This window comes from Gopherus evgoodei, chromosome 2 (genome assembly GCF_007399415.2).
Source record: "Gopherus evgoodei ecotype Sinaloan lineage chromosome 2, rGopEvg1_v1.p, whole genome shotgun sequence".
NCBI lineage: Eukaryota > Metazoa > Chordata > Testudines > Testudinidae > Gopherus > Gopherus evgoodei.
In genome coordinates this window covers 100698722-100723519 of record NC_044323.1, presented here as the reverse complement: position 1 = coordinate 100723519, position 24798 = coordinate 100698722, and positions in this window count along the sequence as shown.

The following is a 24798-nucleotide window of genomic DNA, read 5'->3' as shown; positions in this document are numbered from 1 at the left end:
GAAAGATGCAACTCTTTGAACTCTGGTGTCACAACCAGAAACAGCGTTAGTTGTAGCCCTCCTAATGTCCCCTGATGCCATCCTACCAGTGTTGCAACTCTGGCAGGAACGCACTTTCTTCTATGTGAAAAGGTAGGTCATTCTCTATTCCACTGTGTGTTCCTGATTGCTGCCATTTGTGATGTGAGCACCTGGGCATTCCAATCTTACACTTACTGTACAAGCTGATATGTGTTTGGTCAACTAAGCCCTTTTGGGCTTTAGGCTGTGTGATCAGGGCTAGATTCAAGCCCATGATACAGGAAAATAAGTGGGGAACCCTCTATCCAGTCTCTACATACAACACTGATTTTTTTTACTCAGTTCTTAAGTATATTTCAGCTTGTCTGAATTGATAACCTATCTCTTATTCTTGCCGAACAAATAGTATTAGTCAATTTGTTTTGTTTTTATGCCATCCAGCAAGATTTTGCTGGTTGAAAGGCCTTTCAGTTCTTATTCCAAAACACATCCATTTTCTCTATTTAAGAGACAGCAAGGAAAGGCACTAACCCCCCAGTCGCAACTGGAAGGGTGAGAACTGCAACACTTGCCATTCAGGCCTAAGACTTCCCTTTCCTTCTGTGCCTTTACAGTCCCTCTGAACAGACAAAATCGGTTGGATTTTGTTCAAAAGCTTTTTCTGGCACCTTCCCAAGAGCAGCAGGTATCAAACTCCTTGTTACTTTTGAAGGTGCTCTACAACATACTCAGTGTTATCTTAACAATTACACATTTGTGCCAGTTTTAAAGATCAGAAGGATGCCCTTCCCCCAAACCAAACCAAGTCTGCATCTTCAAAAATAGAACTTCTCCAAGCACGACTGCTCCCAGCACACACTAAAATGCTTATGATGTTGCTTCTGTGTGAAGAATTGAGCTTTGAATTGAGCTTTTTTTTTTTCAAAATATTTGAAGAGTTTTCTAGCCTTGTATGCATTCCTCCCTATCCATACTTAAGAACAGGAAAAAATAACTTCAATCTGCAGTGTAAGGAGCAGAATTTTATTCTGGGGGGGGGGGGCGGAATAGTGGAGAGAAATCAGATGGGGTATAGAAAGAGCTGGCTGTAATAGTGCTTCCTACATTTCTGTCACTTGTGAGGTGCAGAATAACTGTCTCCCACTCACTGTGTGCAAACATTTGTGAGCTGAGTGGTGCAGCAAACCAAATGCTAGTCATTCATTTCCTTCTGGTGGCTTTGCTTTACTCTTTTAGGTGCTCCTATGTCTGCCATTACTGTGGTAGCTGAGCACCTCACACCCTCTAAGGTAACTATGCCTCACAACACCCTGTTACCTCAGAATTTGACATTCCTGCGTGTACCCCAGGACTTGACAGTACCACAGTCAGCCATTTTGTATGTTCAGCCACTACTGGCTGAAAACCAAACATCACACAGCTAGGAAATCTTAGGCCTTTGAGGCAGTCCAACAGCTGCCTACTTGTGGTTTGTTAATTAGACTGGGAGGATGCGCCAGAGGTTTTTTTGTTTTGTTTTAAAAATAGCTAGCTTGGTTTTAGATGGCTCTGACATATTGTTGTAGCTAAAAATATGAAGTTTTTAAATAAATTGTTAAGATTTAAAAAAATTGGTGATGCAGTACAGGTTGCTACACTTACCACTTGGAGTCACTAGAGATTATATGCTTAAGTTACTATAAAAAAAATTAGGTAAAAGTATATACCTCAGAGCAGTCTGAGGGAGTTTTTCTAAGTGCAGGGAGCTGACATTTCCACTCCCCATCAGCTGGACAGAAAGAGGGCCCCTAGAAGTCCAGCTGGTGATCACTTGAAACCATCTCAGACTATGGGTAACTATATTTGAAATGTCCTAAACTTATTGCGTGTATGTGCTTAATATCTAATAAATAACAGCTTTAAATGAGAGCACACTTGCTTTTATCAGTCAGATGGAATTGCTGTGTTCCCACTGATTTGTTCCTGACACTGCCTTAAGTTACCATTGCTTTGTGTTCTGAAAACTCTAAATAACAGATTTGGCAAGCCAGGCATGGTGGAGAGGAAGGGAACGATTGATACAAACAGTCTGTGTGTTTGGCATAGGGGAGGAGGACACAGAACAGGGTTGCAAACCTGTAATTTTCTGTGGTGTAGTCCCAAATTGATGTACAGGTACATTCCATTACTGATTCAGGGCTCAGGCTAATAAGCCTGATTGAGTGAGAAAATGTTAGGACAGAACATCTGGAAAGTTAGAGATAGCATTGGAATATCACTTGGATTGATTTTTGTACAGGAGCATAGTAATGGTTTTTGGAAGTCCGGAGCCTTTATCGGCCCCAGAGTGTTCCTGCAGCTCTGAAAGCAATGGGAAACCTAGGTTAGTGTGGGAATGTGGATGGTAGCGACAGTTTTAGTTGAGTTGCCAAAGGAGTCCCAGGATAAGACCCAGGCAGGTCACAGGGAATGTAAGAGACAAATCTGTGCTCTCAGAGCCATGTTGGGAGAGCAAAAGGGAATAGTGGCTATGATCAGAGGGAGTTGTAGCCTAGGAGTGGGAGAAGGCAAGTCAGAGAATCTTTACTCGTATCCTCATTATGAGTAGGAGAGGGATAGTCCCCATGAGTTTCCTTTTTCTTTGGACTCTTCTGGGCAGTCTCTGTATGGTTCCTTGCTTGAAACAGTGGAGGAGCTGCACATGCCCACACCTATAGCCCCCATGGTCAGAAAGATTGGTCCTCAAGGGGTAACCAGGGAGGGGAAGAATGGGTAGGGCTTAGAGCCACAGGGAAATTGATTGGCCCATTAAAATGGAGCACAGCCTTGAAATAACTGGCAAGGATACCTGGCACTCCCTATCTCACTCCAGTGGATGTGACAGCAACTCCCACTCTCTGAGCCAGGATAGGGCTGAGGGGTATCGGTTCACTGATGCTTTGGCCCATGTAGCCCCACTTCTAGAATTGTTGTTGCTGTCTGTACTTTTTCTTGACTTTGGTTTTTGTTTTTTTCTAAGTTGTTCTTCACTAACACACACACACACACACACACACACAAACTCCTCTTGTCCCCTTTTTTCCCCCTTTTGCTGCTTCTCTCCCACTCCTTTTCCCTTTTCCATTTCTCTCTCCCCCCTTTCACTTCCTCTCCCTCCCCTGCTGTCTCTGCTGTTTTTCTTCTTTTGTGTGTTTTTGTTTTGAAAGTTAAGGGTTAATGCTACAGCTGAAAGTATGTTACTGTCCTTGAAGATATGGTTGCCAAGCAATAAGACTGCTTGGAAGCAGTTTTGACAAAAGCAGTAATTAAACAAAAGAAGGATTGGGCCCACTGTCATAAGGATCTGTGGCTCTGCATGAACCAATCTCATTTAAACCAATAACCATCCCATTTAAGGTTTTGAAGGAAGCCAAGGGTTAAAGAGGAGAAAAGAAAGAGGAAGGAGACAGGGCCTGCAAAGGCTGGGGCAGAGCCCATATCCCTAGTGGGTGGAAATTTGGAGGGGCTGTTGGAACTTAATTCTGGGATACAGCTCAAAACCAAAGCTGCTAAACTTTTTAACCCCTGCACAATCAGACTGTGTAGAAGCTGGAGCCCCAGGCAACATGACCCTGACTGGCCACTGGGAGACATCTGTCTGTTTTATTGCGAGTGGTGAGCATTAGATGCTTGGTGTGTGTATTCTGTTGATATATTGACATGTACATGTTTCTATTCACTGTGTGAAGGTTCTTCAACCGGGAATGGGTGTGTCCCGAGCCCAGGGAGGGCAGAGCCCTAAATGACACCCATATGTTGGGCAGGCAACCTAGGTCATTTGGACCGAATTGATAGAACCAGACACAGCAGATGGACAGGATACCTGTGCCTTTCTACCAGCCAAAGTTTGAAATCTAGTGGCAGGATGATCACACCAGACATCAAAAAAGGGGACTAGGAGGGGCAGGGGCTAGCTGAGGAGCCCACCCTCCTTGCTAAATGGGTAGCGGAATGAGGTCTGTCCCTATGGGGACAGGATGCCTTCCAGGGAAAGGAAGCACTTTAGCCTACTTATAAGGGGTTAAAGTATACTGTAATGACATGAAGCCAAAACCAGAGAAAGATACTGGTAGTTTTCCCTAATGCTGCCTTTATCGTAATCTTTTGAGCTTAGTGTTACTCCAGAAAAAGAAGCCATGTTGTAGGGATTGTACTTTATGGCTAAGTCTTTACCAGAGAAATGCAACACTTAAGAAACTTAATGCAAAAAGCATAAGAATTAGCTCTGTGATGCTATAAAAACACAGCCTTCTAAGGGAATGGAAGGTTTAAGGATAGGTGAAAGTAAAATACAGCTCTTACCAGTACTGGTCCCACTCTGCCCCCTACCCCTCAGAAGGGGTGGGGCTAGGGATGGAAGTAAGTTATATTTCTTAACCATACAGTCCAAACACAAGCAATCCACCTCTCCTACATACTTCATGGATTTCTCCTATAGCATGACTTAGATATAGAAAATAAAGCTACTATTACTACTACCAGTACTGTCTGTAATAAAACTTTACCACTGGAAGAAGCTTGAAAAACTGAAAACTCCTGGTCACATTTTTCTCTTTGTCCTTCCTCCTCCAGCCAGGCTGCCCAAGGGGCTAGACTCCACATTCCCCTGACTCCACACTCAGCACGGGCTGCAGGGGCTCCCCTCTAGCTGGGAGCAGGGACCAGGGAGACTGGCTGAGGAAGAAGCCTCCCCAGGTAGCCTGCTGCCTGCATAAGAACAGTTTAAACTTAGCTGTTCACTCCAGGGTCTGAACTGGGGGATTCAGGGCTATTTCTGGCATCCTTGTTAATTTCACTCAGGATTGTTGGGGGGGGGGGGAAATATACAAGATACTTAGAGAAAGTTTTGTCAATTTCAGCCTCCGCATTCTGCAGGACACCAATGCTGACAAAACAAAAAGAGATCTGAGCCCCTATGTCCTAAGGACATTTCAGGTGTTTAATTCAATATATAAAGAGGGTGGAATGAAAACTATTATTTCTTTCAAAGGATGCATAATTTCCCTGAATATCCAGTTTTCTCCTTCGATCCCTTTGTGATTTTGTCCATCGGGCTATTTGCTTTCCCTGTGAATCTTTAGTTGTTTTACCAAAATTACTTTGCCCTATCAGTAGAACGCATCGTCCCACCATGTTCTCCAAGTTTTTTGTTGTTTTCTTTTTAAAAAGTAACATTTCAAAGAGGATCTGCAAGCAGTTTGGATATCACAGCTATGATCCTCTGCTGGGGAGGGAATGGGATAGATTTGAACTTAACAAGGATGCCAGAAATAGCCCTGAATCCCATGGTTCAGATGCTAGTGAACAGCTAAGTTTAAACTGTTCTTATGCAGGCAGTAGGCTACCTGGGGAGGCTTCTCCCCCAGCCAGTCCCCCTGCTACAAGTTAGAGGGGAGCCCCTGCAGCGCCAGTTGAGTGGGAGGGTCGGGGGAATGTAGAGCCTAGCCGCCTAGGGCAGCCTGGCTGGAGGAGGAGTGGGGGAAAAACAACAAACAAATGTGACAGTGAGTTTTCCCTTTCCAAGCTTTTATTAGCTTTGAGTTTGAACTTTTTGTTATGCAGACAAAAGAAATGAAAGTAAGTCAGTACTGAATGCTCCACTTATTTGATGGTACACTACTGCAGCTTTTTTTACCAGTACTCATACCAGGCTTACTTTCACCTCCGGGTTTAAGATTACAAAACAATGCCGCCAGTGAAACTTTAAAAGTTATGGCAGCAAAGAATGATATAAAGCTAAGATATGATAAAATTGATGCAGAAATCCTAGTTACAGCCCTGATCCTCAACCCCAGAAGCAGTATAGGTATTCAAAGGAGGCAGAAGCCAACCTGAAAGAAACAGTTTGGGGGCTTTTGAGCCAAAGGGTTTTTAGTGGAACAATCAAGCTGCCCTCTGGCCCATCCTTAAAAGTGATGGTAGAACTTGGAGGCTGGTGGTGGATTTTTCCCCACTTAATTGGATGACTCTGCTGATGGAGGGCTTCTCTCAGCCCCCCTATGCCCAGGGCAAGTGTAGGATCAACCACAGCTGCCTGGGCTCCCTGGCTGGGCTCCACACTAACCTGGCCAGGGGGTGGGGCCTTGGGGGAAAGGGGTCAGGGTCTGCCCTGGTGAAAAGTGGACAGGCCTGCCCATTCCCCCTGCCCTTTCAAAAAGTGGGAGGACCCTGGCCCCCTTGGTTCCAGCACCACTGCCTGGAGCTTATGTCTCCAAAACTTTAGAGAGAGAATTTGCCCTGTGAGGAGGAGGTTTGGGCACTAGTTTGGGCTTTTACAGCATTGAAAATATCTGGTGGGATTGTCCCCTGTGTTACTGAAAACTGCCCACTACCTAGTGAAATATGCCCTAAGCAAATCAGAGTTAATGAATTTGCTGAGCACAAATAGGCAATCAAAGCACAGTTAAAAGTTAAAGAGCCTCCTCCCAGGGAAAAAGGGGGAGGAAAAAGAGGGACTTAGGCCCAGATGGGTTAAGTACAAGTTAAGTTTAATGTTTAAATTATGCTTAAATGTATATCTCCTGCTATATAGGGAGGAAAGAAGTTTTGTTTTGCTGATTATTTTAATTATTAATTGTGTGGATGCTGAAAGACCTTGGAGATGATGCATTCCTGTGGGCTGTTTTGACTGGCATTTGGATTGCAGACCTACTCCTTTGATGGTGTGAATCCAGAACCTGTTGTGCCCACTCTGTGGGAAAACTTCCTGGGGGTGACAGTGGTGTGCAAAGTGAATGACGTAGTGGAAACTGATGTTGACCCTGGTGACTTGGTGGCCTCCTGGAAGTGATTAAATATCAGTGGGACAGAAGTAACCCCACCCAAAACACACCTGCAGATGCCACCATGAAGGGCTATCTGCTGGTGGAAGGAAAAAAGCAACACCAGTATGGGACTTTGAGACTGCAAATTGGTGACAAACTCTAGCTTAAATTTGAGTTCTCTTTCCACCTGTAAACCCCTTTTGTTCATTTATGAACTGGCATCCACAACTGGGCAGCACCAGGGGAAAAGACTTCATTTTAGGCTGAAACAGTCCCATTTATACCCAAACATTGGGCAGGAAAGTGTGGGGGAGGCAAGACTACAGATAGTGACATCAGGAGGGGAATGAAAGGTTCTTTTGCCTTGCATTTGGACAGGGCCGCCCAGAGGATTCAGGGGGCCTGGGGCAAAGCAATTTTGGGGGCCCCTTCCATAAAAAGAAGTTGCAGTACTATAGAATACTATACTCTTGTGGGGGCCCCGGTGGGGCCTGGGGCAAATTGCCCCACTTGCTCTCCACCCCTTCTCCGGGCAGCCCTGCATTTGGAAGGCCCCGGCTCCTCAGAAAAAAATATTTTAAGAAATGTTTGAATAATAGGGTGGTTAAATAGTGGTTTGGTAAAATAGTTATTAATATGTAGTCCAATATAACAGAAAAATGGCTCCTTCAAAAACCCCATAAAATAAAAGGTAGAAAAATGTAAATTTTGAAACCACCTGTAATTAATTTAATCAAAGCATATGTGGTTCAAATGAATATAAAAAATAAAATAAGTTAAATTATGGTCAGTATGTAACTGTAGAGTGAACAATAAAATATGTATTTTTAAAAAGTTGTCTGCTGAGGTGAGGTTCACCTCTTGGCAATAGAACCCCATTGTGAAAAGTTTGTGCAATGATTGTATAAGGGCTGAAGGAATTAAATAAAGTTTTATAATATTCCTAAACCCTGCAAAAACTGGGGGAAGAGGAATATTTTGGGAGCAATTGGTACTGGGGTAAAAGTTCTTAATAGTAAAAATTAAAAAATTGTTATAAATAAAATAAATGCAGTGGGGCAATACTTAAAAAATTTAGCCACAACCCTGAGGGTATCCTTAAATCAGATAAGCTGCATACAGGATGGGGTGGCACAGGTTTTAATGGAATAAAAGCAATCCCAAATAAAGGACTGCCTCTTGCAGGCTGTTGGTGCTCTCCAGAGTAATGTTTCTTGACCGTGGCATGTATGCAAGCAAATATAAATTATTAATATAATCAATATTATTTGAAAGGGTATAAGCAGGAGAGTCCCACTGAAAATTGGGAGCATTATTTAAAAAAATTCCACCCAGAGATTAAAAAAGCTTTGCAAGCCTGGTTTAAAAAAAAAAAAAAGATAAATTTTACCATCATACAGTGATTTCTTTAAATCCTTTATTTGTTTTACTAATGTCTGATGCAGAAATAATGGGGTTTTCTCGTTGTAGCCTTGAGCTTTAACATTAATCAAATAAAAGAAGCAAAGAGTCCTGTGGCACCTTATAGACTAACACACATATTGGAGCATGAGCTTTCGTGGGTGAAACTGAATACCCACTTCGTTGGATGCATGTCATCACGAAAGCTCATGCTCCAATATGTCTGTTAGTCTATAAGGTGCCACAGGACTCTTTGCTGCTTTTACAGATCCAGACTAACACAGCTACCCCTCTGATAGTATTAATCAAATAGTAATGAAGCCCATAGATTACAGGATATGGGTAACAAAAAAAAAAAAGGCCTTGGGATAATAAACCTATTTAAAAATTAAAAGCCTAATTAAAATAATGTAAAATTAAACTAAATGTACCACAAATATCTTACAGCCATAAAATGTATATTTAAAATTTTTTAAAAATTATGCTATTAATCAATTTATTAATAAATTTCGAATTATGTATATGGGTGGTAATTATGGGTGTTTTAAAAGTTGCTGTCCAGTGTCCATAATTAATTATGTGCATCATGTACCTCATAATCCCCATAAAAATACGCTATTAAAGATGTAATTTTAAATGCGTAAGTTAAAATATAGCCAATAAATACAAAAAGTTAAAGAAAAATAGCAATCTTGGTTTTAGGTGCCGCTAACGTATTATTTGTTATAGCTAAAGAAATTTAAAATGTTATGAAATATAGTTTAACCACCTTTACTGGGTGATAATTTTTTAAAATTTTATATGCTTTGCTAAAGTTAGCTATAAACAATTAAATAAAAGTAAATATCTCAAAGCAGTCCAAAAAATATTCATCAACTCCCCTGAGGCAGAGGAAGTGCTAGTCTTCTCAGACTTGCTCACTGTCACATTGGAAAGCTGGGGCAGAGCTAAGCAGTGAACACTGGTCTTCCCAATCCCAGACCAGTGCTGACCTTTCCTTCCACCTTTCATATTATACCCTCTGCTACATTTGTGTACTGCTAATATTTTCATTAACAGAGCTGCTATCACACTTGACCCAAAATTTGTCAAGTGTCTGGGACCGGAATGGCTTCCTGCGTTTGGCCTTGGCATTAAATAAAACTCCGCAGCTGATCACTAACAGCTAACATGACTAACACATTTTTAAGAAAACAGTAAATACAATTCTCTTGCATTTCTGGTGAGATCTCCATTTTCAATGGCATTGATTAGTTCTATTTTTTCAGCTTCAGAAAAAACTATACCTTCCCCCCTCACACACACACACACACACACACTGGGCTTAGAAATAATTTTGTAAGTTGCAATACTTGTCTCAATATTCAGCCTAAATGAAGAGCCTTCTTGAATATTTTCCCACACACACACACACTGGTTGGTTTGTTTTTGTTTCTGGATTTTACCACTGCCAGGTATTCAGGAATGGGTGAGCACAAGCTGCCCTGAAGTTGTCACACTAATTGCCATTGGAGGCAATACTTTACCTAGTTCCTCAACACATGTATAAAGTGTTAGCCTTTTCTGGTGCTAGAGGAGATTGTCATCATGGAGAGACTGCGTCCTCCATAGTTAAGGTTGAAACTATTTTTCTGCTACAAGCCTGATTTTTCACCTCCGTTAATCAATCCTGTTTATTATAGTAGTACTAGGGCCTCTCCAAGACTGAGGCCCCATTGTGCTAGTCCCTGTACAAACACAGAAGAATTTAGTCCCTGCCCCAAAGAATTTACCTCTTCTAATTCTAAACCACAGGCACTTACAGATTCAAGGTCTGATGCCTAGGTAACATTTTTCCAAAACATGGGAGGCAAATCAGACACCACAGGACTGCATCAAAGAATTTTCTAAAAACAAGAATTAAAATTAAAAATAACCAACAGGCTTATTGTTTTTCCACTTTTTTTTTTTAAACACACAGAGGGACTTATGTTATAAAGAGCTAAGTTCCAAAATGTGGGAGTTTTCACTTTCAGTGTGAATCTGTGGCTTTTAACTAAATTTTTAGAACTAATGATTAGAGCCTAGGCTCAGCCCTTAGTTTGGCATAGCACTAGTCTAACAGTAGCAGCAAATCATGCCTCAGGCCTTGTCTACTTACAAATTTGCATTGGATTAACTCAGGCTATGGCTACACTACAGCTTACGTCAACATAAATTATGTCGCTCAGGAATGTGAATTGGCCATCACCTGAGTGACATAATTTATGCTGACATAAGCACCAGTGTGGACAGTGCTTATGTTGTCAGGAGAGCTTCTCCACCGACATAGCTACCGCTGCTCACAGGGGCTGGAGTAATTAAGCTTAGAGTGCCACAGCTGCATAGGTGCAGCTGTGCCGCTGTAAACTTTCTAGTGTAGCCATAGCCTCAAGGTATGTTTTTTAAACCACTTTAGCTAAACTGATGCAAGACCCTCTGTGGATGCTCTTAAATCAGTTGTAAAATGGCTTATACTGAATTCTGCTTACATCAATTCCTTGCAAAAAATAAGTTGCAACATCCCTTTTTTGAATGCAGCTTACTTAGTTCTATGGGCTTGTGCATGGGGATGGTGAGGAGCAGTGAGGAACCCAGTGTTCCAACCTCTCCCCCAACCATCAGTGGATGTCAGATGTGCACCCCTGCTCTTTCTCACAATCAAAGATGATCCCACATGCCAATGCAGGTGTAAATAAGAGAACATGACTACTCACCCCCTTGCACAGCCACATCTTACCCATAATTCTAAAATGCATCTTATGTCTATCTTAGGAATCCCATGGAGCTCACAAGTCTACATTCAGGCTTCAACAGGCCTTAGGAAGACTACACCATGCAGTTGTCAGTTTCTTGAATCATTGTCTTGCATACTTTAGGAGGGGCATCCTCCTAGATTAGCCCTGGAGCTTCCATGCTAGGGGCACCTTACTTTACTTTACTGTACCATGCTACATAGGCCCTTGCAGCACGCACTGTTTCAATGTGTTTGGTCATCTGAGCAACCTCTGGGTTAATGATAAAATTTAAATTACATTTTCACTGCATATGCTGAATGACACTGCTTAAGTCGAACCTCTTCAGAGTTGAAGGGACATGGCCATTCTCCAGTTTGCACTCTGCAGGACAAAATATGGGCAATGATTTTATTCTTTGAATTATTGAGGATACTTAAGATTGAAAGGTGGAGGACTTTGCTTTCAGAAATGCCACTACAATATAGAGTGCTTGCAGAAAGGAAGCAGGAGCTCAAGTTGCATTTTACCCAGCAAGGCAAGGATGTGGGAAGCTTCATCACACTATAACTATTATTCAGTCCACTAGAAATAAAGTTTCAGCTGAATTTCTACTTACTTTAGTTCTGAAGAGCCTATGCTTACTATGCATTTTCAACCTGTTTTTGACTGACACATACCCATCTCTGCTCAAACTATATATATATATACACCCTAGTTATTGTCAAAACTATATAAATCAATCTGAAATTCTATGTCTGTCCTTATACCAGAATAGAATTATTTGAGATCCCATAAGATCACAGCCCAAGGTGATATAGTTACACATAGGGGAAACAGAGCAGATGGTGGGGTTAGTAAAGGCAAATTATGATCTAAATGGTCTTAGATTCATAAGTTTTAAGGCCAGAAGGGACCATTAGATCATCTAGTCTGACCTCCTGTGTATCACAGGGCATAGAATTTCATCCAGTTACTCTTCTCTGGAGCCCAATAACTTGTGTTTGACTAAAGTACATCTTCTAAATGTAAGCAGGGAAATGGTCCCGCTATTGTGGGGAACTTTCCTGGCTTCTGCACTACCCCGGTGAAGGGGGCTGGCGAAAGGATCTGAGTCCTCGCTCCCACTTCCTTTACCCAAAGGCCTCTCTGCCCTTGAGGACTCCCCTTCCATTCTCCTGTCTGGCAGAGTCCTCATAACCCCAACAAGGCTGGACCCAGGATTCCTGGGGAGCTCAACCCCCAACCCTGCTGTGGTCACCCAGGACAGGGGCTAGGGTGTTGTTGCCGGCAGATAACTGCCTGAGGCCAAGCAACAGCGGGGGGGTCCGTGGCCTGGTGTGCCGCGCCAATAAACACACCAGGGTGGAGAAGCAAACCAAGTTTATTTGAGATCTCAAAGCAGTGCAGGGAGATTGACTCAGATCAAGCACACCTAAAACAAGCAGTCTGTTCCTTTATATCCATGAGAACTTTTCTCACTGACTAGCAATCCCCTGTTTGCCCTCCCTCCTCCTCCTTCCTCCCCCTGTAGCAATTACGTAAGCACAGGTGCATTAAGTAATCTTGGCCGTGGCAGCTCGTTAGTAAGTTTTCCTTCTGCAAGTTGTCTTGTCCTTCTGCTAAAGGTACACAGGCCTCATTATTTCTGCTTTAGACCAGTTAGAACTGTTGCAACTGATAACGGCTGTTACACCTGGCCTTTTAGGTCGATTAAAATTCAAACATGGAGGGACTCTTGTCTGCTGAGGCCTAAAACCAGGAAGGCTCCATACTCTTGTAGCCTTCCACCCTCCCGAGTTACATAGGGTTATGCTTAGTGACACCAACAGTGTCTCCACTCTAGGGTATTCTCTTTGCACTGTGCACCTCCCTGACCCGCTGATCACATCATACAATTTAAAGCAAATACAAGTTATTTAATTAACAATTAATTTCAAAAAAAGAATAAGGAAAAATGGGAAAGGTTAAAGGAAAACACATCACCCTGCTCTGTGGCAGAGAACATCACAAACAGTCTCTCTGGAATGTCAGGGCAGTTCACAGTCTGTTTCTTGTAGGTCCCAGGCTTCCTCCTCAGGCCCTGGCTGTGCTGCAGGGACGCTGCGGGTTGGACACTTGCTCTGGCAGTAGTCACACACTCTCAGGCTCTGGGTGGCGGGGACCCTTCTCCCCAGTGTCACCCCCACTCTGTCAGGGTTATGATCCCCCTCCGAGTCCAGCTTGCAAGCCTCTTGGCTGAGGCGTCTCCCTGTGCTGGGCCCACTGCCCAGGGTCCCCCTCGCTCTCCCGAGCTGCTCACCGCACCCAGCTCCGGACTGTTCCAGCCCCAGCTCCACATTGCCTCAGCACGGCTGCTGCTGCTGCTCTGCCTTCAGCTCCCTGGGCTGCTTCTCTGGCCTCTCTGGCTCCAGTTGCTACAGCTCTGCTCCCAGAGCAGGTCTGCTCTGCAGGCTGCTTCTGTGACTCTCTCTCAGCTCTCACCTGCTTCCTGGGCTGCTTGTCTGGCCCCTCTGGCTCTGGTTGCTGCAGCTCCCCTCCCAGGGCAGGTCTCTCTCTCTGGGCTGTGCTCTGCCTTTTTGGGCTGCAGCTCTGCTCCTTGCAGCTTAGCTTGGGCCCCTGCTGTCTCCTTAGCTCGGCCCCACTCCGTCTGACCCAGGCAATTTCAGCTCACAGGGAAGACGGGACCCACCCTGGCCTTCTGTCTCTTTGATTAGCCTGCCTACCCTGTCAATCAGGCTGACCTGGAGCATTGGCCTCTCCCCATTGTTCCTGGAGACTGTCAGTCTCAGGGTCCTGATTTGCCATCGATCTCTCCCCTTTTAGTGCTGTGAGCTAGCAACCAAAACACCCCCATTGAATGTAAGTAAGGAGATAACAGTCCCCTTACATTAAAAGGCAGCCACTGGGATTTGCTACGTGACCCTACAATGCTGACACTGCAGCAGTCTTTACTGTGTTGCAATATAGGGGGTTTTTTGTTTGTTTTTTTGTTTGATTTTTTGCTGTGGCAAGAAGATATAACTACTGATGGTCACCTAGAACTATACTAAAATAACTAGGTTTTACAGCACAGCACACCACGACCAGGCAGCACTCCATAGACACTTTAGTAATTGATATGCTTCCATTTATTTCCAGCTCCTTCCAATTCAACAGAAGGAAAAATCTTTGTTTGCACACAAGGGAGTACGTCAGATTCCAATCCACAGAAGGCATTGCTTTGTACACAAGCCAGTTAATTATACTATATAAACAGACTTGCTTAATCCAACCACCTTTTCCACTTTTCTGCAAGGTTGCCTTTAAAATTCAGCAACTAGGGCAGGGTAATTGATTGGATTCAGACCCTATATTACAGGCTATTTTCCTAACAGTTTAAATCAAGGAGACAATAAGTTCTGCTCAATCTCTTCGTTTATTCACTGTGACAATCAGGGTCCAGACACCCTAGGGGGAGAACAGGCTTAAACCCCGAAAAATGAGCAGTTAAAACCAACTGCTTGCTAACTGTATTGTTTTACTATAGAAGTATATTGAGTAAGGTCTTTTATAAGTCTGTAATGTTCTGACCTGATGTCATTATGAGATATGTATACGGACTGTGGTTATAAATTAATATATTTGTGTATATAGAAAACTGAGCCCAATCTGTGCTACTTGAGCTACACCTCACACCTGGGGTGGCACAATCTAAAGAGGACACATGATTGCCCCATAGATCTCCTCTTCCCAGTGACCCACTCTGCCCTGCTCCCAGCCCATGGCTGCTATTGTCTCCCTGCCCCACCAGAGTTACCTGCAGGGTCAGCGGACAGGGGATTCTGTCCTTTTCCTGCTGTTCCTGCCCCATGGCACATTTGGCCACGCTCCCTGTCAGCTCGTGGGCAGGGAGCAGGAGGGAGTAGCTTCTCACAAGGGCTAAAGCTGGCAGCTCTGGGTCACTGCTCTGTGCTGTGCAGCAGCTGCCTGAGAGAGAACCTGGCGGATAGGTGGTGGCAGCAGCTGCCCACTCCACACCTGGGCCTGGCTGCTGAGGACAGTGACCAAGCGAACTAGAAATGTGCTGGGGCGGGGACCCTTCAGCTTGCTCAGCCTCTGTCCTCCCGAGCCAGGCTCTTGCAGGCAGCTGCCACACTGCACAGAACAGTGACCCAGAGCAGCTATCATGAAAAGTGACTGGTCCTGCCCCTTTAGGGTGGCCAGCGTTCTATTTGCAGAAAAATAAGGGTGTGGGAGGGGGCTCTGGGCTGGGGCAAAGGGTTGGGGTGTGGGAGGGGGTGAGGGCTGCAGCCGGGGTGCAGGCTCTGGGGTGGGGCTGGAGATGAGGGGGTTGGGGTGCAGAAGGGGGCTCCAGACTGGGGCAGGGGATTGGAGGCTGAAGCAGGGGGCTGGGCAGTGGGAGGGGGGCTCTGGGATGAGGGCTCTGAAATGGGACCAGAAATGAGGGGGTCAGGGTGTGGGAGGGGGCTCTGGGATGGGCCTGAGGGTTGGGGTATGGGGTGGTGAGGGCTCTGGCAGGGGGTGCGGGCTCTGGGGTGGGGCTAGGGTTTAGGGTGCAGGAGGGGTCTCTGGGCTGGGGAAAGGGGTTGGAGTGCAGGAGGGGGTGCTGGCTCCTGGCGGCACTTACTTCAGGTGCCCCCCCCCCGGAAGCTGCAGCATCTCTCTCTAGCTCCTAAGTGGAGGCAGGGCCACATGGCTGTGCGTGCTGCCCATGCCTTCAGGCACTGCCCCCTCAGCTCCTATTGGCCATGGTTCCTGGCCAATGGGAGCTCCTGAGCTGGTGCTGGGGGCAGGGGCAGCACACAGAGCCCTCGTGGCCATCCCTCCACCTAGGAGCCAGAGAGAGATGCTGTCAGCTTCCTGGGAGTCATGCAGGACCAGGTAGGGAGCCTTCCTGTGCTGCTGACCACACTTTTAACAACCCAGTCAGTGATGCTGACCAGAGCTGCCTGGATCCCTTTTTGACCAGGTGTTCTGGTCAAAAACCAGATGCCTGGCAACCCTACACCTCTTCCACTCCCTGCCCAGGCCCAGCTGCCAGGGACAGAGGCTGAGCATGCGGGAGATGGGGGGGCAGCCGCAGCCGGGAGAAGGACAGAGCCTCTCTGTCCCCCATGGCAGGCCAAGCAGAAATCTGGGGGTCATGACCCTGTATGCCCCCCTTATGCATCACGGATGAGCAGTCAAGCAGGGAGCGGCACCTCCCAAGCCAAGTGTTTACATGAAACCAGCTTCAAGTAAGTATCCATTGTCCAGCCCAGGAAAAAGACAATGATGGGCCATTGGAACTAAAGGAAAGGCGCTGAGACAACTCAAAATTGAACAGAGCATCCCAGCTCCTGAGCATCAACCCAACAGGGAATTCCCCAGTCTGAATAAACATGAGTCACCATGGGCTGAGAGGAAAAATAAAAAGCCCTTTAAAAGCAGAGTTGATGCTGACAAGGTTTTTTTATTCAGAATTTGGGGAACAGTCTCAAAGCAGGAAGCTGTTCGTGAACACTGGATCCCTCTCACAGCTAGGGGATATCCTCGAAAACCGTTTTAAGGCAATAGGCAGCTTTTATCAGTAAAGGGATTTTATCTAACATGGAAGCATAAAGCCTGAGGTTGCATCTTGATGTTTATTTTCTGTGCATCTTGTATAGCTTTGCTTTCCCTTCCTATTTCATCTTTGATTCTGTGTTTTTTCTGTTAAATAATTTTTTTGTTTATTTCCATCCCATGCACATTTCTAGTGTGCAAACTGTGTGGAATGTGCATCCCAGAGTAAGCTGGTATCTGGGCTGGCTGGTTTCATGCCATCTGGGGTAACAAATCAGAGGGGAACAATCCAAGAATCTGATAATTAAGAATTTGAGGAGGATGGATTTGGAGAGACCTGAGACTGGAAGGGCTGTTATTACCCTGCAAACAGTAACTGAGCTGGTAAGACCAGGGTGAAACTTTATGCTTGTGGGCAAGCTACTGGGATCAGGGACCTGAACCATAGCTGCACAGCACAAAGGTCCCCAAGGTTACAGAGCAGGCAGTGACAGAACCCGTAAGTGGCCTGAGTGGTCCCCAAAATGTCATATTCCCTCCTTCCTCTTCTCACATATCACACCGCCTGCTATACCAATTGGTCTTCTCCCACATCCCATGTTCTTTCCATTCCAAACCATACTGCACCACAATGTGATGGGTACCTTAGACTCTTATCCATTTTCAGGACTCCTGTAATGTAAATAATCCATGCACTAGAAGATAGCCAAACAAAGAAAGCAATGGTAAAGATCAAAAAGGCTTGCTTTCTTTGATCACAATAACGTGACAACAAATGTCAGTGGTGCATAACTCACAGTCATGTCAACATTTCTTTTATATCTAACAATACATCTTGATTTTGCCAATGTTTACGCTCTCAAATAACAAGTATGAACAACTTATTGAAATCTGCATCAATAAGTATTATTAAAGATTTATATTGCAAGAAGCCTCTGCCTAAGGAGGACCCATTGGGCTATGCACTGTACAACTACAAAGTAAGTGACCATCTCTGCCCCAAAGACAAGATATAATTGGTGGATGAGACAAAGACTCAGATGGGGAGGGCCAGGGAAACAAAAATAATGTCTTAGCCAATCATTAAGAGACATCACAACTCACCATCTACATAACCGTTATCAGATGTTATAGCTCGATCTATAAAAGTGTGTGATAGCACTAACATATACATGACATTACTGAAGGGATATGTTGAAGAGAGCAAAATCATTCAATATGAGGTTACAGATATGACTGTATGGTTGTTCCAATAAATTTGAAAGCCTACTTCCTAATGTGAAGATTTTTCTCTTTTCAGACTATCCCATACCAAATATATGTACATTTGTGATCACACAATATTATACATGTTGGCAAAACAAAAGTGCATTTTTTTTGAAGATTGCAAAAAAAGAAGCAGTTTTATTTAAGTTTAAAGGTGCCGTTAAACATGGAAACAAAGCGTTTTTATGTTTTGCAATGCACGTGCTCATAAAACAGGTTAAGTTTATCATGCGCAACACTGCAATTTCTTCACACTTTACAAAACAGGTCTGAAGCATAGTCATATAAAACGATTATGACATTTACATTAGAAACGTACTACAATAGATATGGCTTCCATCAGCCTGTTCCTGTTGATCCCTTAACCAAAAGCTGCCCCATAGTACAGACATCTTCCTTGCCTCAGAGCAAGACAGAGCAGAATTCCCAAAGTGCATTGCTAAACACAAGACAAGTGCATCTACCACAGGCAAACACAGCTGAGCTAAGCTGAGGTGCTTCATGAACTGTACTCAGGTTACCTCAAAGAGTTAGCCAGTTTGGGACAGATGCACTCACAAATATAAAATATAATTGTGCTGTGGGCACATTTGTTGTCTAACAAAAAAAGAATTGCTCACTTCAGTTCCCTTCTATTTAAAAACGATCGCTTTCTTTTGAGCCTGTCTTTTTTTGTTTTGTTTTTAAATTCGATGTGATATTGACAGCTCTGGAGATAAGGCCCTGTCTACAATACAAACACAATCATGTCATGGTTAGGATGCAATTGTCCCCTGACCCAAATACAATAGAACATTTCCATATGCCATCAGGCTATTCAGAATTATTTAGCAGATTATATTGCTTCTTTCACAGCCGGCAGGCAGGGTTGAGTAAACTGAACTATTTTGCTTTGGCTGGAAGTGTAGTATTGTAATTTATTGATGTACTTAGTAAAAAATAAAATACAGGGCAAATTGAGATTATAGGTAGTTTTAAGGTTTTGATACAACTGAAAGCTCAATTTCTAAATCACATCACACTTTCTTTGTTTCTGTTTTGATTAAACAACACTTCAATCGTATTAAGAAAGCAAATGTTTAACAATCCTAGATGCAAAAGACCAGTCAAGTGCAGTAGTGGGAAGGGGGGAAAGAGAGAAGGAGATCAATCTGTAACTGACTGTGAACAATCAATTGAGATAACCCACTACCTTCGGACCAGCCGAAAGAAGTTGCAGCCCAAGTAGGTATTTATAACTCATAGATTTATTTGATTTTAATGTTATGGTTATCAAAATGTTACACTAGTGTAATGCTATGCTTACAACACAGTTCATGTATTTCTTATTGTCATAGCTGAGAAGGACATGACAGCAAATAAAAGGAAAACTTCAGGAAGAAAACAACATCTGTTGGGGATCAGATCTTCAGAGCATGCTGGGAAACTGGTATGCAAACTAAGTAACCGCTCAAACTGCTCTGTTTTATGAAAGGCAGACAAGCCAGAATGGGATTTGTGCATGCTGCCCCATCAGATCACTTACTGCGTATATTTATAGCACTGGGTGTACATAAGAATAAATGCAATGCTGCGGTGGATGGTAAGCCTAGCACTAAGTTTATATGTCATGCTATCTTTAACCAACAGATGACATTGCTCTCCCAGGAGAGCGATTGCACTGAGCAACATGCTGGCTCCCAGCTCTGAAACAGCACGTTTTGCATAAAGCTTCAGCTGTGGCCATATCCCATTTCACAAAGCAGCCAACATTTGGCTGGGGGGGAATCCAATTCTTCAAATAACCTGGAGGGGCATCAGAGGGACATTTGTCCATCTGGGTGAATTTGGGGGCATTTTAATGAGAATATCTTTGCTATTGGGAGCTCAATAGGATTTGGATAAAGATCCATGATCAAAGCTATGGCGGATACATGAGTCAACTCCCCAGTTCAACATTTGGCTCGCCCTAGCTGCTGTGTTTACTGGATAAGAACTAAATTAGACCTATAGCCTATTACCCCTATCTGGACTTCAGGTAAGTCTGTGTATTCAGGGGACATCTCTCCTCTTTCTTTTTCTAGGGTATATGGCCAAGGGCCCTGACTTATCTCTCTCCATTAGGCAGCTTGTAACTTTTCCACTCTTTGTCTTTGCTTTGGGAGTGGTGGAAGATTGGAGGCTTCCCCCTTCAGTCTGTGTTCCCTAAACACTATCTCCTTGCAGTCATTGACAGCTATCACAATTTTATCAAGAGTCTCATGATGTTTGGCATTTTCCCCTAAAGCCTCAGCTCCAGGAGTCATGTGACCATATGTAGGCTTGGCAGAACTGACGTATAATTTCAATGGATAATACCCACATTTCTCTTTAAGCATTTTTAAAATTTCTATTTATTTAAATATTCACAGTCACAGGATTTTTTTGGGGGGGGTCAGACAATAAATTATTTAATGACAATAGAACTTGAGATTTGAAAAGTTAAATATTTGTAACCACTAAAACTCAAATTATCAATATTACATGTCAAAATATACAAAGTAAATATCCTTAAATCAAACAAAGTTTGTAAGCCACATTTTTCTTGCTTAGCCTATCTGTAAATTTCAATTCTTATCAACAGAATATTTTTCGTTGTTTTTGTGCATATGGTGAAATTGATGTTTACAACATTTACCAATAAAAATCTAATCCTCCCAAAGCCTAGATACATAAAAACAAACAAACAAAAGAAGTTCCTAGCTGTCATAGTTGCAGAGAAAAACTTGAAAATGTGAGAGTCAAAAAATGGAAAGTAAATAAGAATCCAAAATTTAAAAATAAAAAACTAATGATATTTAAGACAATCTTTTTGGAGAGGAGGATTTGTGATTTGTGAATATTTGGAGTTGGCTGTACTACATCTCTTTGCCAATCCAACATGCCAATGTACCTCATTCCCCCCCTCCCCCAGCCCCCAGAACTCCTTCAGACACCAGCAGGACATCCTTGCTGGAGAGAGGTTTTTGGTTATTCTGACGTTAAAAAAAATTGTTGCACACATATTTTAAAAAATTACTTATGCCAATGAGCTGGTGCTTCACATACTGTATATAATTGGGGCAGGGACTAGTAAAGAGTAAACTTTAAAATACATCAGTAGTAGAAGCATCAAAGACACCTCAGTACGATATAAAAAGGACGCAAGCAGTAACATTACCTTAGTGAGCAATTATAAGAGATACAGCTCTAAATTTAAAGATGTCAACACAAGATAGGCGCTTGAAATTAGAAATAAAGGGAGAAGAAAAGAGATATCTTTAAAAATATGAGCTGTGATCCAATGTAATGTAATCACTCCAAGTCTTTAGTGGGTTTTAGTCAGCTGTTGTATAATAAGATAATATTGCTTTGCAAGTATTTTTGCTATATGTGCACTTCACATGATTGGCACGAATACCATTATTTGCAGGTATTTTAATTCCCAGGAAATCTAATAGAGCACGCATGGTCTGTGGTCCACTAGCAGAAAATTAAATTTGTGATAGTCTGTCCAACACTGAAAGATTGCAAAATATGTGAGAGTCATCCATTTGTATGCTTTTTTAAAAAAACATAGTTACAGTGACTCCTCGCTTAACGTTGTAGTTATGTTCCTAAAAAATGCTACTTTAAGCGAAACGATGTTAAGCAAATCCAATTTCCCCATAAGAATTAATGTAAATGGGGGGGTTAGATTCCAGGGAATTTTTTTTTTGCCAGACAATAGACTATATAGATAGATAGATAGATAGATAGATAAAACAAGACTCTCTCTATATATATATATATATAAAACAAGAGTTATCCTCCAGACGGATGGAAACAGCTCCTGTAGGCACCATAGTCTTTTGTGCCAATCCAGCTGCCTGTGTACAAAAATGAAGACCCAGGGCCGGCTTTATGACCTGCGGGGCCTGATTGGAATACTCAGCGTCGGTCCGGGGCTTCGGCAGCACTTCGGCAGGGGGGAGTCTGCTCTGGGTCTTCTGCAGCACCGAAGGACCCCCTACCACTGAAATGTCGCCAAAGACCCCCGGAGTGGATCCCCTGCTGCCGAAATGCCGCCGAAGACCCGAGGAGCGGGGCCCCCTTAGGCACGGGTGCGGGGCCCTCTGCAGCACAAAGCCTGATTCCGGAGAATTGGGGGAATCGGCGTAAAGCCAGCCCTGTGAAGACCTATTCTGAAACCAACTTCCAAATAAGTCTTCTTTCTATCTAATGAAAATGAAGCAGACCCCATTTCGGGCTCAATCAAATTGAGAGAGTCACACCAGGCTTTTGGGTTTCAAACGAAAATATCTTTTTGCAGGAATGAATTTTGTTACGTAAGTACTTTCCAGCAGCCTCATTGCTACGGCCACAGCAAAAACAAAGTCTGAGCACATTGCCTGAGTACTGTCTCCAGCCACTTCAACTCAAAATCAACATACAAAACAGAATACACACCCAAGCCTCACTCATTCAGCCAACTGAATGTCCCTACAGAGGGACAGCTGGGCTCAGGTGTGGGGGTAAAATAGGGCCCAGTTGGGGCCACCCCTCCTCCAGAATTCCCTAAGCTCAGAACGGTGCAGGAAAGACGCCACACATCAAACACTGTGGGGCCACTAGGACCCAGCTGGTACTTCCTTCACTTCCTCTATCACATACCCTTAGGGGAAAGTGCAGAGAAGAGCCAGCCAGAGGCTCCAGTTGGTAGGAGCAGAAGCATACAAGGTAGAGACTTCTGGACATTCAGAGACCTTTCCACAGTTTCATCTGGATTTTTTCTGCCCCGTGCTGATAGCTCAACCCTCCTCCTTGCTCACAGTCCCATCACTTCATCTTAACACCTCACCTACCCCTCTTACTCTCTTCTCCCCTGCTCTTCCCTTTTCTTTCTGTTTAGCTAATCCCTTTTGTGGTGTTTAGATTTTGCTTGTAATTATTAGAACTGGGAGCACTGGCTGTTGGGAGTCTGAAAGAACAGGAAATGGGAAGGAGGGAGGAGGAGTTGAGGAGGCTGAGTGAGAGCAATGGATGGTGCAGCAGGTTTCCACTTTAAAAATAAAGTCCTGTTGAAGTTTGTTAGTACCTTGCCTGGTTACTACAACATTTTGGCAACAAGGATGGATCTTCTGCCTCTGAACCCACCTGCACCCTTTCTACAAAGCCCAGGTGAGGCTCCAGTTGCTTTTACGGCCTGGATCCATATGTTTGAGACTTATCTGCTTGCAATCAGTGCTACAGAGATTTCTGAAGTAAGAAAGTGTGCTCTGCTAATCCACTGCCTTGGAGCAGAAGGGCAGCGAATATTTTACACTTTTCCCCTTGCAGATGATAAATATGAGACTGCACTCACTGCATTAAAGAACTTTTTTTGTGCCAAAAGTGAATGTGGTAGTTAATCGCTACAGATTTCGCCCGCGTGAGCAGAAACCGGGGGAGACTATAATGCAGTATATTGCTTCCTTGAGGAGTCTGATTATAACTTGTGACTTTGGGAATATGGCAGATGAGATGATTAGAGACCTGCTCATTGAGAAAACAACCATGCTTTGTGTAAGAGAACTTTTACTTCTAGAACCACAACTTACATTAGAAAAAACAATAACCTTTGCTACTCAGATTGAGTTAGCTACAACTGAAGCCAAATAAAGCTATTGTGATTGACAGCCATCCTCTTCCTCACATAGAAGTATTTGCAGAACTCCACGGAACAAAGATGTTTTCTACTCTTGATTTGCAGAGCGCATACCACCAGGTTATGTTGCATGAAGATAGCAGAGACCTCACAGCATTTATTACACATGAGGGACTATTTCATTTTAAGCATGCTCCATATGGTCGGGCATCAGCCCCAAATGCCTTCCAAAAAATGATATAATTGATTCTGAAGAATCAACATGGAGTTCAGTGCTATTTGGATGATATTATCATGTTTGGAAATACTTCTGAGGAGCATGACAATAACCTGCAGTGTGTACTAAACTGCATCAGCAAAGCAGGCCTCAAGCTCAATAGGTCCAAATGCAAATTTAGACAAACTGAACTCTCCTTTCTGAGGCATACAATTTCTCAGGCTGGACTAAAACCTGATCCGGATAATATTCTGGTAATTTCAAATGCTCCTCCTCCAACAGATTTGCAAACCTTACGTTCCTTCTTGGGTCTTACCTCCTGATATGCAAAATTAATTCCCAATTATGCTTCTGTCATTGAACCATTACAAGAATTATTATGGAGAAGTTCAACCTTAGTGTGGACAACAGATGCACAAGCTAGTTTCAAAACGGTGAAAGACTTGATTGTACATAGTCCAGTACTTGCACTATTCATTCCTGCATTGCCCACAATTGTAACTACTGATGCTTCTGATTATGGACTTGGGGCTGTCCTCACACAACTTCATGAGGACAACACAGAGAGGACTGTTGTGTTTGCTTCAAGGACACTAAGTAATGCTGAGAGAAAATATTCTACAGTCGAAAACAAAGCACGTGCTTGTGTCTGGGCTACTGAAAAATGGAGAACTTTACCTGTGGGGCCGCACATTCAAATTGCACACAGACCACAGCCCTTTGATGACGTTGCTCATCACGAAGGGACTGGGAAGAGCAGGATATTGTATTGCTAAATGGTCTGCAAAACTACTCCCTTTCAATTATGAACTGGAACATAAGCCTGGAAACCAAAATGTGGTAGTTGATAGCCTTTCTCCTGCCTTTGCCTTCACCAGATGTCCACCGAAGGATGAGGATATAGTAGTTTAACTTATTACAAGCACTCTTACTGCAGTTACAAGAGAACAATTTCAAGCTGCTTGTTCAGCATGTCCACTTCAACAAAAACTACAGGAATTTCTGATAAAGAGATGGCCCAGTAACCCTAAAAACCTTGGCCCAGTTTTGCTGCCTTATATTAAAGTTCGGGATGTATTTTCTTTGCTCAATGGCTGTGTGCTATGAGGTACACAGTGGCTACTTGTGCCAGAAGAATTACAGTCAAAACTTCTACACCTGGCACATGATACTCATCAAGGAATTGTC